Here is a 16,915-nt window from a genome sequence, read left to right as displayed (position 1 = left end):
GTTTCTCCTGACTCCAGGGCAAGTGCTCTAACCACTGCACCACCTAGCTGCCCAAGAATTGTGGAGTTTAAACAAAGACCAAAGACTATTACCTTCAATTTAGAAAAAAATATTATCTTATGTAATTTTGCTGTCTCTTATACTTTATGTTTCTTCCTTAAGGATATGATTTCTCTCATCACACTCAACTGAGATCAATGTATACCATAAAAACAATGTAAAGACTAACAGACTACCCTCTGTGGGGGGAGGGGGGAGGGAAGCAAGACTAGGGGAAAAACTAAAACTCAAAATAAATAAAATCTTTCTAAAAAAAAAAAAGATGGAGGCTGGTAGCAAGCCCACGGAGGAATTTCAAGTATTTTAAAGTTGAGCACCCATTTTCTACAACAATAGGGATCCTTGTAACCTGAAAGGGTCTTTTCCAAGGGAGCTCATGAGTCAGTATTCTCCCAAGTGTTGTGGCCAGGAATGTGGAATAGCTGGCTTCAAGGTTTTGGGAGCTGTCAGATATAAAAAGAAAGGCTTCTGTTCATTTTGGAGGCCAGAGCTAGGAAGACTGGGGCAAATGGAAGCTGCGAAGGGATATAGTGGGTAGCATACTGGACTTGGAGTCAGTTAGATCTGAGTTCAAGTCCAACAACAGAACACTTACCAGCTATGGGATCCTGGGTAAGTGACTTCACATCTTTTTGCTGCAAAATGGGAATAATAATAATAATAATAATAACATCTATCTCCCAGTTATTTGGAGGATTAAGTGAAATGAAATTTGTGAAGTATATTTACATGCTTATCCTGCAGCTAAGTGGTACAGAGCCTTGGAGTGGGGAGGACAGGAGTTCGAATATGACCTCAGATACATGACACTAGCTGTATGGCCCTGGGGCAAGTCCCTTAACCCCGAATGCTTGGCATCCAGGGCCACCTCCCATCATGCTGATCCTTACCTGACCACTGGACCTCGATGACCCCAGAGAAGACAGCGAGCGCCCCTCACTCAAACCCAAGTGTTAGGATTTTCTTCAAGAATGAAAGTCCAACAATAACAATGTAAGTGTAAGCTAGGATTATTTTTTAATTCCTAACAGTTATGAATAATTGGAATAGGCTATGTTCAGAGGTCATGAGATTCCTCCTCCATCAAGAGTTCAAGCCAAAACTGGACCAGGAGGACTAGAGAAGTGACAAGGTTCCTTTCGATTTGCAGTTCTAAGATGGTGGAGTGCAGGTGGCCATTATCATTTGCATTTCAATATGGTAGAGAGGCTCATAGTTGAAATCCTTTTGTAGGTCTACCAGCTTCCATCTTTTGAACGTTGAAATGCAATGTGATTTTGGAAGGCTCCCAGATAATAGGAGAGATGACATTCCCTCCTCTCTCATTCTGTCCTAATTATCATTAAGAATCTGTCCATTCAAGCAACATGATAAAGGGAAGATCATTTCTGGATTTCTCTGCTCCTGTTTTTCTTTCAGATTTCTGCCCTATCCCAGACATTTATGCTAAGTAAGGGCAATGAAGAGATTGAGGCCGGATCTGTGTCAGCAATGTCTGAGAGCAGACTTGGATTTCTCATTGTCTAGCTACTCCACAGATACCCAGCCCTGGTAGGCCAGGGAACTTTGCCCCCACCATTCCAGGAGCCTTGGTCAGGTTATGGAGTGCAGGGTGAGCCAGCGACAAACCAACCTGACCCTCTAGGAGCAGCTGTGCCATGTTGGCAGGCCACCAGCTGCGTTTGGACTTCTCAGCAACAGATTCACAGGGTCTGGACAGAGCCTTGGAAATTGAGGACTTCAATCCCCTTGGATGAGAAAAATGACACCCTGTGGAAATGGATGAAGGAATGTTGAGCAGAGTGGGGTGAGGAGCAGAAGCAGCAAGACATTCTTTGCACCCAAGGAGATCGCAGACAATGTGGGGGAGTCCACACATAAAAGAAAATTTATTTTCAGGCTAGTTAGATTGGCCTTGGAAAGGTGCAGCAATGGGGTTGCCTGGCAAGACCCAGAGGCCCTCTGACTTTCAAACTGGCATCACAGAACGTGGAGCACAGCAAATAGATTGATGACCCAAATTAGAAGCCAGACTCCAATACTTCCCACTTGTCACCCTGGGCAAGTCACCTTATTATCTGTGAAATGGGAATAATAACAGTACCTATCTCCTGGGATTGGTAGAAGCTAAAACAAGATTATTTGTTTTGGGTTTTTGCAAATCAGTGGGGTTAAGTGACTTGCCTCAGGTCACCCACTTAGGTAATTATTAAGTTTCTGAGGTTGGATTTGAACTCAGGTCCTCCTGACTCCAGGGCCCATGCTCTATCCACTGAGTCACCTAGCTGCCCCTAAAACAAGATTATTTGTAAAGCATTTTGCAAACCTTAAAGTACTATGTAATTGCTGGCTATTGTTACTACTATTTTGATGACTGGATTTCTACAGAATTGCTTCCTTGGCAATCGTCTTTGTGCATTAAAAATCATGATTCTGTCCATAAAGGTCCATGACCCTAGAAAGGTTCATAGCCCTCCTTGGTGCAAACTCCCTTTCTAGTATTCTTCTCAGATGCTTCGCTCACTTTCAGCTCCTTGGCCAGGACTCTTTCCTCTTAAATCTTTCCAGTCATGCGGGAGATAGTTCTGTCTGGGAACGGAATAAACTCTCCTTTTCATTATCATCTCAGAAAACTCCAGGACCTTCTAGACTACCTGTGAAAAATCACAATGACAACATTTCAGTTTGACATTCGAGTTGGAATTCTTTCCATTATGCTCTCTGCAATGAGGCCAATGGCAATCTAGGCTGAAGAATTGTGCTATATTTGGTTCCAACAGTGAGTTCTGGGCAAAGAATGTAGTCTTTTTGCTGGAGGCAGTTAGGGAAGGCTCTCAGGCCTTAGCAACAAGATAGACCACCTCAGAGGGGGGCTCTGGATGGACTTGGTTCTGGCCATGATGGGAGGGGAAGAGAGGAAGACAGGTGTGCCCAAAGCAAACTTTCCAAGCTGGCAAGCTTCCCTTGGTGACCTGCCGCTTCCCTGTCACAGTTCTTTGCCCATCTCAGGGTCTTCAGGCTAATCAGCCTCTCACCAGGTAACACCACTCCAAAAATCCTCCCCTAAATTTCCTAAATGTTAAAATTATCCAACCAAAGTAAATTTAAAATAAGCAGTGTTAAGTCTCAAAGTCATTTCATTTAAATGATACTTGGTAATCCCAGTACCTGTATTTGAATGGGAGAATTAGTTTTGAGAAGCATCTTATTATCACTGTGTATCCTTCCTCATTCCCCCACTTTGTCTATTCCTAAGGAGTTAATTTTTACTCCATTTTTGAAGGACTGGTACAATGGAAAAAGTGTCATCTTTCAGGGGTGGCTAGGTGGTGCAGTGGATAAAGCACTGGCCCTGGAGTCAGGAGTACCTGGGTTCAAATCCAGTCTTAGACAATAATGACCTAGCTGTGTGGCCTTGGGCAAGCCACTTAACCCCATTTGCCTTCCAAAAACCTAAAAAAAAAGTGTCATCTTCCTGGGTTCTAATCTGATCTCAGACACTTATTAGCTGTGTGACCCTGGGCAAATCATTTAGCCCTGCTTGCCTTGGTTTCCTTGTCTGTAAAATGAGCTGGAGAAAGAAAGGATAAGCCACTTCAGTATTGTTATCAAGAAAACCCCAAGTGGGATCACCAAGAGTCAGACTTCACTGAACAATAATTCCATTTTGAAAATATTGTCCATTCTTACACATGTGATAAAAGTTGTTTAGGAATAGTTGAGAGAACTGCTTACCTAGAGCTGAGACTTCACCGGTTAAATTAGTTCAAATGAATATACTTTTAGATTGACAGGTGATGAAAGATACCAAAATTCAACCAATGGGACAAAATAATAATGGCTAACAATAACCAACATTTATATGTCTTGGTTTCACAAAGCACTTTAACAAATACTATCTCATTTTATCCTCACAATAGCCCCCAAATTAATGTTTATTGACTATTGACTGAGCAACAGTGGAGGGAGGAGATAGACCTGGTATATCTTGGTCCTACAGTCTTGGAACCATGCTCAAACCACTGCTCTCTACATAAAAGTTTTTTTAAAAACTTTGGGAAATTTCTGGTTATAAATCTAGAAAATTTCTGTGGGGGTGGGGTGGGGAGGGAAGTGAGATTAGGGGAAAAATTGTAAAATTCAATAAAAATATAAAAATAAAAGGGGTGGCTAGGTGGCACAGTGGATAGAGTACCAGCCCTGGAGTCAGGAGTACCTGAATTCAAATCCAGACTCAGACACTTAATAATTAACCTAGTCATGTGGCCTTGGGCAAGCCACTTAAACCCATTGCCTTGCCAAAAAAAAAACCCTAAAAAAACAAAAATAAAAAAAAACTCTAGAAGGCTTTGAGTTTGCATGGTGTTCTCTATCTATCTTGGACCACATTTGGACACCAACAAGGCAGATCTGTGTCTTGTGGCAAAATGCCCAAACTGCAGATTTAATGGTTTTGAGAACTGAAATCAGGAAGTCTTTATCAAGTTCCTCTTGGACTTCTTTCTGACCCCCCACCCAACCCCCAATGGATAACTGTGCTAGTTATAGAAGAGACAAAGATATAAGAGACTCAAGGCCTGCCCTCAAAGCATTTGCTATATGGGGGGGGGGGAGGAATGATATGCATATATATGTGTTTCTATAGACATCTCTCATACAGAGAAGAGACTAATCTAAAGAGCTATTCTTGGCCATGATTTTTACTTTTGGTCGATTATGTTTATGGGTAGAGGGTCTGTATTTTCCTTTTGAGTAGGAGAGCAAAGGGAGGCAAGCTAGGAAGAACAGGTAGAGCTTGATGAGGCAAAGAGGTTCATCGTGCTTTTTTCTCACAATCATCACAAAGTAGGAAATGCAATGGGAGTACATGCAGCATCTGACAACAGGGTCTTCACAAGTCAACTTTGGATGGGCAAGGTCCATGGCCAGATAACCATTTAACTCCACATGATCTATTTGAATAAGATGAAAAATGGGAAGTGGATTGAAACAGACGTGGTCACAAACTAACATTATTTTCATAGAAAGTTTAAATTGTTCCCCTCCGAAACCATCACTGGCAACAAAAAATGATCTTTTAACAAAGGCAGAATGAGAGCAGTTAAAGGACAACACTATTTTTTAAAAACAATTTGTAATATCATGAATGAGAGGTTCTAAGCAGTAGGTGCCAGATATCATGCTGAACACTACAAATATCATCTCATTTAATAGAGAGACAGTGTAAGACTAAAGGTTAAAGAGGATAAAATGGACAATTTCGATTACATACAATTTATATAACTTTAAAAATGGCAAAGAACTTTGTGTATATTACCTCAGAGCCATGGGAAGTAGATGTTATTATTCTCATACTACAGCTGAGGAAACTGAGTCAGAGGTGAAGTGACTTGACCAAGGTCACACAAGCTAATGAAGTGTCAGAAGGCAGATTTGAATTCAGGTCTTCCTGACTCAGGTCCAGTACTCTGTCCAATGCACCATCTCGCTGACCAAAGGAATACAATGCATCTAAGAGTAGAAAGAAAAGTTAACTTGGGGTGGGGGTGGAGAATCTTCAAAGCAGATGAAGGTCTCATCTCCAAGTTTCCAAAGAACTGATTCAAATTTATAAAACTGAACCATTCCCCAGTCAAGGATATGAACATGGAATTCTCAATAGATAGCCATAACAAATCAAAACTATTTAAAACCCTTAAAAGGTCCAAATCCTTGGTTAGAAAAAATGCAAATTAAAGCATCTCTGAGATTCTACCTCACACCCCTTAGATTTGCAAAGCTGACAAAAATAGAACATGAAAAATGTTAGTTAGTGAGTCTTTAGCAATGCAGGCAGATTGCTTTATAGTTGGTGGAGTCATGAATTATTAAGCAATTCTGGAAAGCATTTTGGAGTTATTCCCCCCAAATTACTCAACTGCATGCCCTCTGACCCAGCCATAACCACCGATCGGCCAATACTCCAGAGAGATCAAAGAGCAAAAAGTCCTCTGCACACAAAAATCTTTATGGCAGTCCTTTGTAGCGACCAAGATCTGGAGACCAAGGAGTTACCCCAAGATTGGGGAATGTCTGAACAAAGGACAGTAATAGATGTTAGAATATCCTGATGGAAGAAATGAAGATGCCCTTTCAGAGAAGCCTAGAAGACTTGTAAGAACTGATACAGAGAGAACACTTTACATTCTATTGTAACATTGTTCTATTGTAACATTGTTCTATTGTAACATTGTTCTATTTTTACATTCTATATAAAATTGTTATATTCTATTGTTCTATTATAAAAATGAACAATTCTGAGAGACTTAAGAATCCAAAACAATGCTTCTTCTACAACATGCCTAATAATAGAAATATGCTTAACAAGATTGAACATATATAACATTCTATATCAGATCACTTGCTGTTTTGGGAGGGTGAGGGAAGAGAGGGAGGAAGAAAAATATGGAACTCAGAATCTTATAAAAAATGAATGTTGAAAACTGTCTTTACATGTTATTGGAAAAAATAAAATAAAAATAAAGAATTTCAATCAATGAAATGATTAATTAATCATAATTCAAGAGGAACAATGATGAATATTACTCATCTCATGACAGAGAAAAGATTAATCTAAAAGATATTTTTGGATGTGATTGATACAGAAATTACTATTGGTCATTATAATTATTGGTAGAGGGTTTTTATTTTCTTTTTGAGTAGAAGAGCAAAGGGAGGGAAGATAGGAAAGAAAAAATAAATGCTTTGATTTTTTTAAAAGTACAACTGAGCACAACTTGGGATTCAGGTCTCTGTAGGTGTGCAAACTCAAATTTTGGAGGAAAGCTACTTCTACCTAAAGCAATCTCTATAATTCAGAACTCATTGGCTGGGTTGACCAGGATATATTGATAAGCAAAAAAGCAGAGTGAAAAATAGCAAAGCTTTATAGTGGAAATCTGGAGTTGTGAGCTCCAATCTGCTCCAAGTCTCATTGGTGGCCACAGGCACTTCTGACAGCCCCTGTGGGCCCCTGGCCAGCTGGTCTCATGTACACATCACACACAAGGAAGAGCCGTCGCTGTGACTGACAGTGTGCCAGCTTAGCAACCACTGTGAGCCCAAGGACTTGCCATCTTCTGGTCAGCTTTTTCCTCATCAGTAAAATATTAATCTCCCCCCCCTTTTTCATTCTGAACTTTAATGAAACGTCCCTCCAATTTTTTCTATAATTCATCATGATCTCTAAATGAAAATCTGCTGATTCAAAAAGTATTTGGAAGAACTGAGAAGGCAGAATGCTCCCTGGGTTCTACATACTCCCCTCGAATTTATCTTCAGCTATAACAAATTTGAGAAAAAAAGAGAAAAACTTCTTTTTCAGGCTTTGATTAGAATTGGCAAAGTTAATGCTCCTTTTCCTAGACCAGGTGTGAAAAGCCCTTCCCTCCTCACGCCTCTGATTTCAAGAAAACATTGTCTTTTGAGGAAAAAAGGAAACTCCATTTGTCTCCATTATCTCGATGTATGGAAAGGCCATAGGCATGGGGGAGACAGGGGTGTCCTTTGTAGATAGCCAGGATGCCCTGTCATAGGAAAGGCTGGGAGCTCGTCCTTCCCTCCTCCCCATCTGGGCTCAATGTGGCCAAGGCCTTGCCCTCCTGCTCCAACAAGATCTTGACCCCTCTTGAGACCCAACGCAAGGGCTACTTTTGGGTTAGCTAGGTGGCGCAGTGGATACAGCACCGGCCCTGGAGTCAGGAGGACCTGAGTTCAAATTCACCTCAGACAATAATGACCTAGCTGTCTGACCTTGGGCAAGTCACTTAACTCCACTGCCTTGCAAAAAAAAAACAAACAAAAAACAAGAGCTACTTTCTGGGCTCTACTCTCACTTCCTGCCCTTCCTACTTGTGAGTTGGGGGACTATTTGATTCCAATCTTGCCTTTCATCCCAGGTCTATAGGGAGAGGAGCCATTATCAATAGTACATTCCTGACAGATGGCATCATACAGATGTGGTTCTGAGGAGTTAAACTGATTTGTGCTGCTCCCCTGTACTCTTTAACCAGAGCCTGCAGTCTCAACTCCAAAGAGACTCAGGCTCTATTTAGTTTGGAATTGCCTTCCAGCCCCTGTTCCTCCAGAATTCCATATGATCTGCTTTCAGATGAAGAAATTAATGCTACCTGTAGTAGAAAAAAAATGCTCCAAATCAATTTTTTTTTTCCAGTGACAAAGATAGTATCCTACCTTCACCTTTTCCATTTGGGTTCCATGGTTTTTTTTTCCCTTTTGTTTTTTGTCCCCCCCCCAAGGCAATGGGGTTAAGTGACTTGCCCAAGGTCACACAGCTTGAACTTGAACTCGAGTCCTCCTGATTCCAGGGCTGGTGCTCTATCCACCATGCCCCCTAGCTGGCCCACCCCAAGTTCCATATTTTTCCACCACCTTCCCTTCCCTCCCCTCTCCCCATGTCAGCAAACACACATGTGCACTTACAATCATGTTCTAAATCACTATTGATTAGAAAAAATGCAAATTAAAACTCTGAGGTACCACCTCACAGCTTTCAGACTGGCCAATGACAAAAAAGGAAAATGATTGATGCTGGAGAGGATGTGGGAGAAAACTGGGACACTAATGCATTGTTGGAATTGTGAACTGATCTGAACAATCTGGAATAAAGTCCAAAGGGCAACAAAATTGAATGTACCCTTTGCTCCAGCAACACCATTGCTAGATACCCCAAAGAGATCTTTAAAAAAAGGGGGTTAGAGACCCAGACGTACAAAAACATTTGCAGTGGCTCTTTTGTAGTGGCAGAGAACTAGAATTTGAAGGGACGTCCATAACTTGGGGAACAGACAGACTTACATGAGCTGAGGCTGAGTGAAGCGAGCAGAGCCAGAACACTGCACACATGAACAGCAACACTGTGTAAAGACCAGACATGAGACTTGGCTCTTCATTGCAGGACAACGATCAAAGACGATTCCAAAGACTTGTGTTGGAAAATACCATCCACCTTCGGAGAAAGAACCAGGGGGTCTGTGGACCAAAGCATGTGATTTTCACTTTTTAAAATGTTTTTCCTTCTCAAGTGGTTCTTTTCCTTTTTTGTTCAGATTCTTCTTTCACAACATGCTAATACAGAAATGTTTATCATAGTTGTTCATGTATAACATACATTAGATTACTCACTATCAAAGGGAGGGAGAAAAACTCAAAACCTACAAAATATGAATGTTGAAGACTGTCCTTGCATATAGTCAGGGCAAGGGGGATGACCCTAAATCTTAAAGTGGAGCGACTGAGAGGAAAATGAGATCCAGAGAAGGTAAAATGAACTTTCTCCAATAGTGTGGACAGGTCCTCTCTGACCTTGGTAGGTCCACTGCATCCTCCTTGATCTGGCACACAGTAGCATTTATCATTCACTAACTTGGTAATTCTCACAATGCACTTCCTCCATTATCCATTACACCAAATACTGTTTTTGTTGAACAAAAGAACTAATTATTGGGGTGGCTAGGTGGCGCAGTGGATAAAGCACCGGCCCTGGAGTCAGGAGTACCTGGGTTCTCCTGTCTCAAACACTTAATAATTACCTAGCTGTGTGGCCTTGGGCAAGCCACTTAACCCCATTTGCCTTGCAAAAACCTTAAAAAAATAGAATTATGACATATAAAAATTCTGTGCTTTCTGAGCTAAAAATTACTTGATGTATTTTTGATCTTCATAACCTTTGTATAACAGGTCCCCAAGACATTGTATATATAAATACACTTGAATTCCATTATCACCCCTCCAATCTACACAAAAATTGTATAATTATGCACAAAAGTCTGAATAAGAATGACAACTTTAAGCCCTGAAAGGGATACAGGAAACCAATAGGGGCCATGTTTCCCAATGGGATTGGATTTGAGGTATTATTCTACACACCAGGGCATCAAAATTTTTTGGGGGGACTCTATAACTGAGAAACAAAAGAGGGATCATTTTGCTTCACACCATGCCAGAATGGGGGTCAGAAGGGGCATTCATCTTTTTATAAATGAGCATGATTCACATCTTTGAGAACCAAGGATAACCACCAACCAAGTGTGAGGGACTTGAAATGGTTTGTTTTTAAACAGTTGAATTTTTTAAAGCCGATTAATTTTCCGAGATTTGGTCAATAATATCTGAAAATGTGTGTTTCATTCACCAAATCTAGTACTAATCTCACATCCACTGCAGATTAACTATTGTTAAGATGTACTGAAAGCTTGCAGATTATTGAGAGAGGGATGAAGAGGGGGCTGGGAGAAGGCCCCATCAAAGCCAAGTTCTTGAAATTTACGGGGAAGCCCAATAACTTTATGGAGATAGTGTCCAAGAAAACTAATACACTGCAGTCCCTATCCAAGGCCATCTCTGTCACCTTCTGGTGTCATATCACATGTTCCCACTTTTGTTCAGACATACTATGGTTATCTAGTTTCTGCTCTGGAATGGCTAACAGGAGGAGGAAGGAAGTCATTGGGATGATAACAAATCTAATGGAAAAAAAGGACAAAGAAAAAATTTTAAGTAGAAAGCAAAACTTTATTTCTCTGAAACTTTTGAAACAAAAGTAAAAAAGCTTCGTGTGTCAATTTAAAATTCTATGATCCATTGTGATTCCAAATCTCGCCTCAGTCAGTAGCACCTTTCCAGTTGGGGCTCCCCATAGGTGGTGTGCATGATGAGTGACATAAGCTCCCCTCATTCGGCACAGTCACTGCTGACAATTCACCAAGATCTTCCTAGAGTTTGGGAGAAAAGGAATCCTGATGCTCCAAAGGTCACACTTTTCCTAAAGCACCTATCGTAGAACTCAAACTAGAATTATCCTAGAACTCTGGGACCTGGAAAGGAGCTCCAGGGCTCTGGGCTCAACCCAGAGAACAAGAATCTCCTCTACAGCAATCCAACAAGTGGTCATCTTTGACTGACCTGGTCCCTCCTCTTTCCAAGTTCTTTCATTGGTGCATAACTGCCGTCTATGCTACCACCACCTAACCCTGCTTCCCTCTTTAAGACATACTGGCTTCACATCAGGTTCTCTTTAGACAACGTCCCACAACTCGGCTTCACAAGTTGCACTTACAGATCACTTAAACTGCTTGCCTCAGTTTCCTCAACTGTGAAATGGGGATAGAGGCGATGTCAGCCTCTCAGAGTCACCGTGAGGATCAAATGAAACAATATAAAGCCACTGATTGGCATATGGTACGCTAACAAAACGGTGATCTGTTCAAGGTCATGCGGACAGATTAGAAACCCCAATTCCTCCCTCAGAGCATTTGCCACAAATTCAAATGGAAATCTTCATAAAAACCATTCCAACTAAACTTAAAATGGGCTAAGCTGGACAAATCTTCATGAGTAAGGAGCCTATAGAACTTAATACACTTTGCATCATAAATTGTGCTTCAAAAGATTTATTACATTTTCTTTACATAATGGAATGTTATTAAAACATACAACCTAAAATCAAAAAGTATTCATGATTGTGTACTGGCAGACTGTCAAAAATCCCAACAATCTTGAGCCTTCCAATCATACTTTCAATTACAAAATGTAGAAACAGGCACTACATTCAATAATTCAAACATTACATTTTTGTTTAAATTTAAGGTAATTGAGGGAAAACCTCTTATCCATTACCACTACAATGACAATCATTTGATAAGCGATTACAGTTTTCATCTAATACTTATCAGTACATTGGGTAGTGTGCAAAATAAGGTCCACATGTTACCATGTAACATTAATGCTAAGGGATCAAGGTCCCAATTTTTTCTAATGCTGCTTTGGAACAAAATTTAGGGACAGTTAAACATTACCCTCAAAAGCCTTCTCTCCTCTTTTCTACCTTAAAATATTTTTACAATTTGGCAAAGTCAGCTGGGAGAATAATGTATTCAAATGCCTAAAGTGGATGTCTTATTTCAGTTTGAACCAAAGAGGATACAAGTAGTTTCGACCTAATTTTCTACTCTTTATGACTAAAAAGCTCACTGAAAATGAGGAGGAGTGATAAGGAAATGGGGAAAATGAGCAACAGAAGTTACCCAAGTCATGGTCACACAATGGCACCCATGGCAAGTTACTTCTGAAGAAAGGAGGTGGGATTTCTTTTCCTAAACCCAATAGGAGAAAACATGCAACTTTGTCCAAGATCAAAGCCCATTCCTGAGCCCTGGGGCTTGGAAGCAACAGATCACAGGAGATACTGGGCTAAGGATTGTTGGTACAATGTGCTAAATAATAAAAACTTCATTTTCATCTGCTTATCAGACCCCTTCTAGTGGCCCAAGGTAAAATGGTTGCCTAATTCTCTCAACCAAACCATGAAGACCTGCAATATGTCTTCAGATTAGAAACCAGTAAGATCTGAGAGTCAACAGTTAAAAAGCAAGGCTGTCAAGTCTGGTAGCAGGTCAATTAGTCCCTCATGGAATCAAAGTCCATCATGGCCTCTGCATACATGCTAGGGATCCGACAGATGCCCGGCAGCCCGGACAGAGCCAGCAGATAAGCAGCAGGATCTGCTGGCCAGGGTTCTGGCTCACAGATGCCACCCGATCCCTTATTTCTGGAATCCTCTCCTGTACACAAGCGACCTGGGTTGAGGTAAGACGGCTTTAGAGCATTAACGTACTTCTACCCAATGACAAAACCAAAGATTAATTCACCTGATTACCTTCAGTGCTAGAAGCTATTAGCAAGCTAAGCTTGGGAGGGAGGGAGAGGAAGCATTTCCTAATAAATACAGTCATTCTTTGTTTCAAATAGAGACCACATGGCTAGGCAGCATTCCGAGTAGGGATGCTCACTCCGAGCTAGGGATTGTTTTGTTTGAGCAAAGCAAACCAACCTGCCGTTGCCAGGCAAGGACCACAGCAGAGAGATTTGGACTCCAATTGCCTTCCAAATAAACTGGCAAGCATAGGAAGGAAAATTAAGGGGGAAACCCAACAATCTGCCAATCAACCAAAGTGATTCCCAGAACAAAGCTTCAGATAGTAGTCACACACTCCAGGAAAGGGGCACAGAAGTGGTGCCTGACATGCCTCCTTGACTTGAACTTTGGAAACTCCGAATTTGCCTCCAGCTGGGTACGTACGGCCTTCCAACTGTTGCCACAAAAGGCTTCTTATTTCAATGTCTTCGACTGAACTCCCTCGGGGGTGGGGTGGTGAACAAACCACCATTTGTTTATTTACTCTTAGCATCTGTTATTTTATTTAGATGCAAAAGTTGACTTAAAACTGTCAGTGGAGTGGGGATGTCAGTGAGCAGTAAAATTCAATTATTCCATCTGAAAGCCCACAGTTTACAGTATAGCTTATTGGTATGAAATCCATTCTCCCTGGTTATAGGCAGTAAGTGCAGGCATAAGCACAGAGATTTATAAAGTGCTTCCCCTAACCTGTGTCTATCCCATGTAACAGAATTTGTGTACTTTGACATTTTTTTGTCAACAATTTTAGAAAAACTTGTAAAAAGAGAAATGACATTCTTACTATAGGAATTCAAACGTAGCTGGACCTTTGTACTAGGGAGAGGGTCCTAAGCATCTGCCAAGTTTAATCCAAGGTCTCTTAATAACACCAGTTGCCTCTGTTTGATCTTGTCTTGAGCTATCTCAGGAAATCAAATATGCTACAGTTTTCTATTTCAAACGAAATCACTTTCTGTAAAGCAACCTATGCTGAAGCTCATGCCCAGATTTTAAAAATACCCTTCAGACTTAGAGTATATTCTGTTAAATGGTAAAACCTGAGTATTAGAAAGATTTACTTTTCCTTACATATTTAGGCAAGAAATGGACCTGGCAAAAATATTGGGGTGGTAAAAATTGGCAATTGACACATGGTGACAGAACATATTGCTCCCCCACAACGTGGAGCCAGCCATTAGGGAAGGTGAGGAGAAAGCTAGCTCTCCAAGACCCAAGATTTTCTGCCCTGGCACCACTAGTAATTTATAAAATTCAAGCATAATTCCCAGGGATATTTTTCAGGGTTTAAGTACCTAGAGCTAAAATTCTGAACTGTTTAGATGTCATTTTTTTTTAAAGAAATCTTAATAATTTGGGACATTAAGTAATGAAAGATCAGTAGTTTCTAGTATTTTGGGGGGGGCAGGTTGGTCCTCAACAGATTTCAGTAGATAAGTGGAGCTAAAACTCTAATAGAAAAGGACCCCCCACTGGCTCCAGAATTGACTGAGAAAACCACAAATGGACACCTGTCCAAGTTACAGTGTATTTTTAATTTGGTAAATCTTTCCCCATGATAGCTGCACTTGGTTCTGGCCCAGCAGGCTAACAGAGGTTAATGAGGTCCAGGGCACCATCATGACGGGGCACACAGAGTCTAAAAGCTAATATGGGGCTGGACACCTACTGCCAGAAAGTAAATGAAAAATAGTCCCGTGGACAAAAACTCAACCTTGAGGAGCATGTGGCCACAAATCCTTCCCAGCCATCATCATCATCATCATCATCATCATCATCATCATCATCATCATCATCATCATCATCCTAATTGCTGCTATTCTGTCCACCCTGGCACAACTAAGACCACCAGCAGCTTGACAGATTAAAGGAGGAGAGTCAGAGGAAAATGGGCTGCCAGTGGAGACCTAGGGGGTTTTGCATCTCTTGATCATGTGCACATCACAATGGGTAGTTCACAGCAGAGTTTCAGGGACAATGTTACCTAAGTCTGGGGTCTCCCAGCCAGTGCCCCTAGAATGGATGGGCATGGGTGCCATGTTCTGGTAGCTCCCCTTCTTGCCATAAGATGAAGCAGGTAAGGCAGGAGAGGGAGGAGAACTTGGGACATTTAAGGCCCAAGGCAAAAAGAAATGAAATACTTCAACTACTCAGAAATCAGCCAGGACAGCTTCCTTCTGAGGTCCATCAAGTACGTAGCAGAATCTTCACTACAACATTTTCCCTTTATGTTGAAAATGCAGAAACTACTTATTGATACAAAAAGACATTTGCTCAAATAGTCCTGAATTCTCTTCAGTTTAAACCATTCAGATGTTTTTGTGGGAACTATTATTTATTTATTCACATAATTTCCTCAGTACATTTCCCCTACAGGACTGTTTAAAAGCCTCTGTAAATTAACATACATATGCAGCACAGTAACAATACATTAATAAATTATAAATTAACAAAATCTCCATACTTGTTTAAAAAATTATCAAATGCTAATCTCCAGATTATCTGGAAAATGAAAGATGCAAATTGCTATGAATCTGCCATGCAAATTAAATTCTGATTTTTTTTAAAAAAAATCTATATAAAATGTTCCACAAATTATTCTGAGCTCCATCCAAACTATCTCAGGAACTTGGAAAACTTCTCTCACTTCAGCAGTTATTCTTAAGTTTTCATATTTTGCCCCAACTTGGAGAGGCAGCCTGGAGATGAAAGTACAGAAAAATAATTACCTGAAAAAACAAAAATACCCGTTAAAAGAAATTCCCATTGCCGGCAGCACTTAAAACTGTTCCTTCCTTAGGAAGTTGCATAGCTGCATGGGGGTGCCACCACACAGATGGGCAGGAGTTTCTCCCCCAATGAGGAAGGAAGCCATCCAGAGTAAGCAGATCTAAGGGAATCGATCACGAGCTTCACTGGACTCTTTGGGCTGCATTCGGGTTTTTCACTTTTCCTTTGGAGATTTCTGGAAGAACTTGAGATCATGGTCTGCATTCAGAGAAAAAGATTTTACCGCTGCTCCATGGCCTAGTTTGGTTTTTGAGGTGTTAATCCACAAGAAGAAAGCTTGCGGCCATCTTTACTTAAAAATCTGAGAATGCAAAATCTTCCAAGTGGGGAGGAAAAGAGAAAAAACCCCAAACCCCCAAGTCCATTTACAGCTCTAGGGAACTTAAGAAGAAGTAAATCCACTATGAAGTTAGTTAACTTTGGCGTCTGAATACAAAATGTTTACCAACAGTAACTATGGGTAGACGACTGAGGGATGTGCAGCATTTTCAAACTCCCTGTGCTGTGCGTCCTTTTTCCTGGGCTGCTCTGGTGCCCAAGCTTGGTGGTGGGCAAATGTCCTCTCTCACAAAGGAGCCATCTCGCTTTGATTGTCCACCTCTGGGTGATCCAGTCCCGGTAGAACTCAGGTTTCTGTCTGCATAATGTTTTTGCCCAGAGAAAGGTCCACATATTTTCTTATGTTTTCCAAACATCTTAAAAACCTGTTTTAAAAAATAAACAACCCAGATATGCTTAATTTACAATTGGCCCTGGCAAGAGTCATACAAATTAAGACCACAAGACTCCTCCCTGGTGGCCCCTGCCAATATCCTGTAAACATTTTGTTTTCTAATCCATCACTATTTCAAATAAAGTCAGTGTATTTTGCTGACCATCCAAGGAACAGTTTCTGAGGCTTCATTTTCCAGCACTAACCAAGCCTAGTGGAACGTAGAATGCTTAGGTCAGTGGGTGGTGGCACTTTTTGGCTGGGAATGAACTATAGTTTTGTAACTTCCTTTCATAGTGAGGGACAAGCTAACTTGAACATAATAGGTGCTTAAGAAAATGTTTTCTGGATGAGAAAGCTTAGGAAAAAGGAAGTTTAAAAAATTTGTTGGATAAAGAAAATTTAGTTAGTTTTATAAAACAGTTTAGAAATTGTTAAACTGTTACTAAATTTTATGTTTTCCACCTTCCATTAAAGTATAGGGAAGTGAGAATGCCCAATCTTCCTTTCATGTGATTGTCAATGTGGGGAGAGCTTTTGTTTAATCAGTGTTAATCAAGTCCACAGACTTCCTACATTGTCCATCTGCAGTTATCTGA

At 40.8% G+C, this 16,915-nt stretch overlaps 1 protein-coding gene across 3 annotated transcripts in view; it reads right to left on the bottom strand.

The window, feature by feature from the left end:
* Positions 1–269: 269 nt before the first annotated feature.
* Positions 270–16,915, bottom strand: part of ZNRF2 (zinc and ring finger 2) — a 53,594-nt gene continuing 36,948 nt past the window's right edge. The window contains exons 5-8 of one of the 3 annotated variants that reach the window (XR_012470435.1): positions 15,544–16,308; positions 8,917–9,090; positions 5,378–5,571; positions 270–2,714 (exon numbers count right to left, since the gene is read on the bottom strand). The gene's annotated coding sequence lies outside the window, so the exon portion shown is untranslated. The other 2 variants (XR_012470436.1, XM_074195578.1) reach the window with 2 other exon arrangements.

This window comes from Macrotis lagotis, chromosome 7 (assembly GCF_037893015.1).
Source record: "Macrotis lagotis isolate mMagLag1 chromosome 7, bilby.v1.9.chrom.fasta, whole genome shotgun sequence".
Classification (NCBI taxonomy): Eukaryota; Metazoa; Chordata; class Mammalia; order Peramelemorphia; family Peramelidae; genus Macrotis; species Macrotis lagotis.
This window is presented reverse-complemented; position numbering and strand designations above follow the sequence as displayed.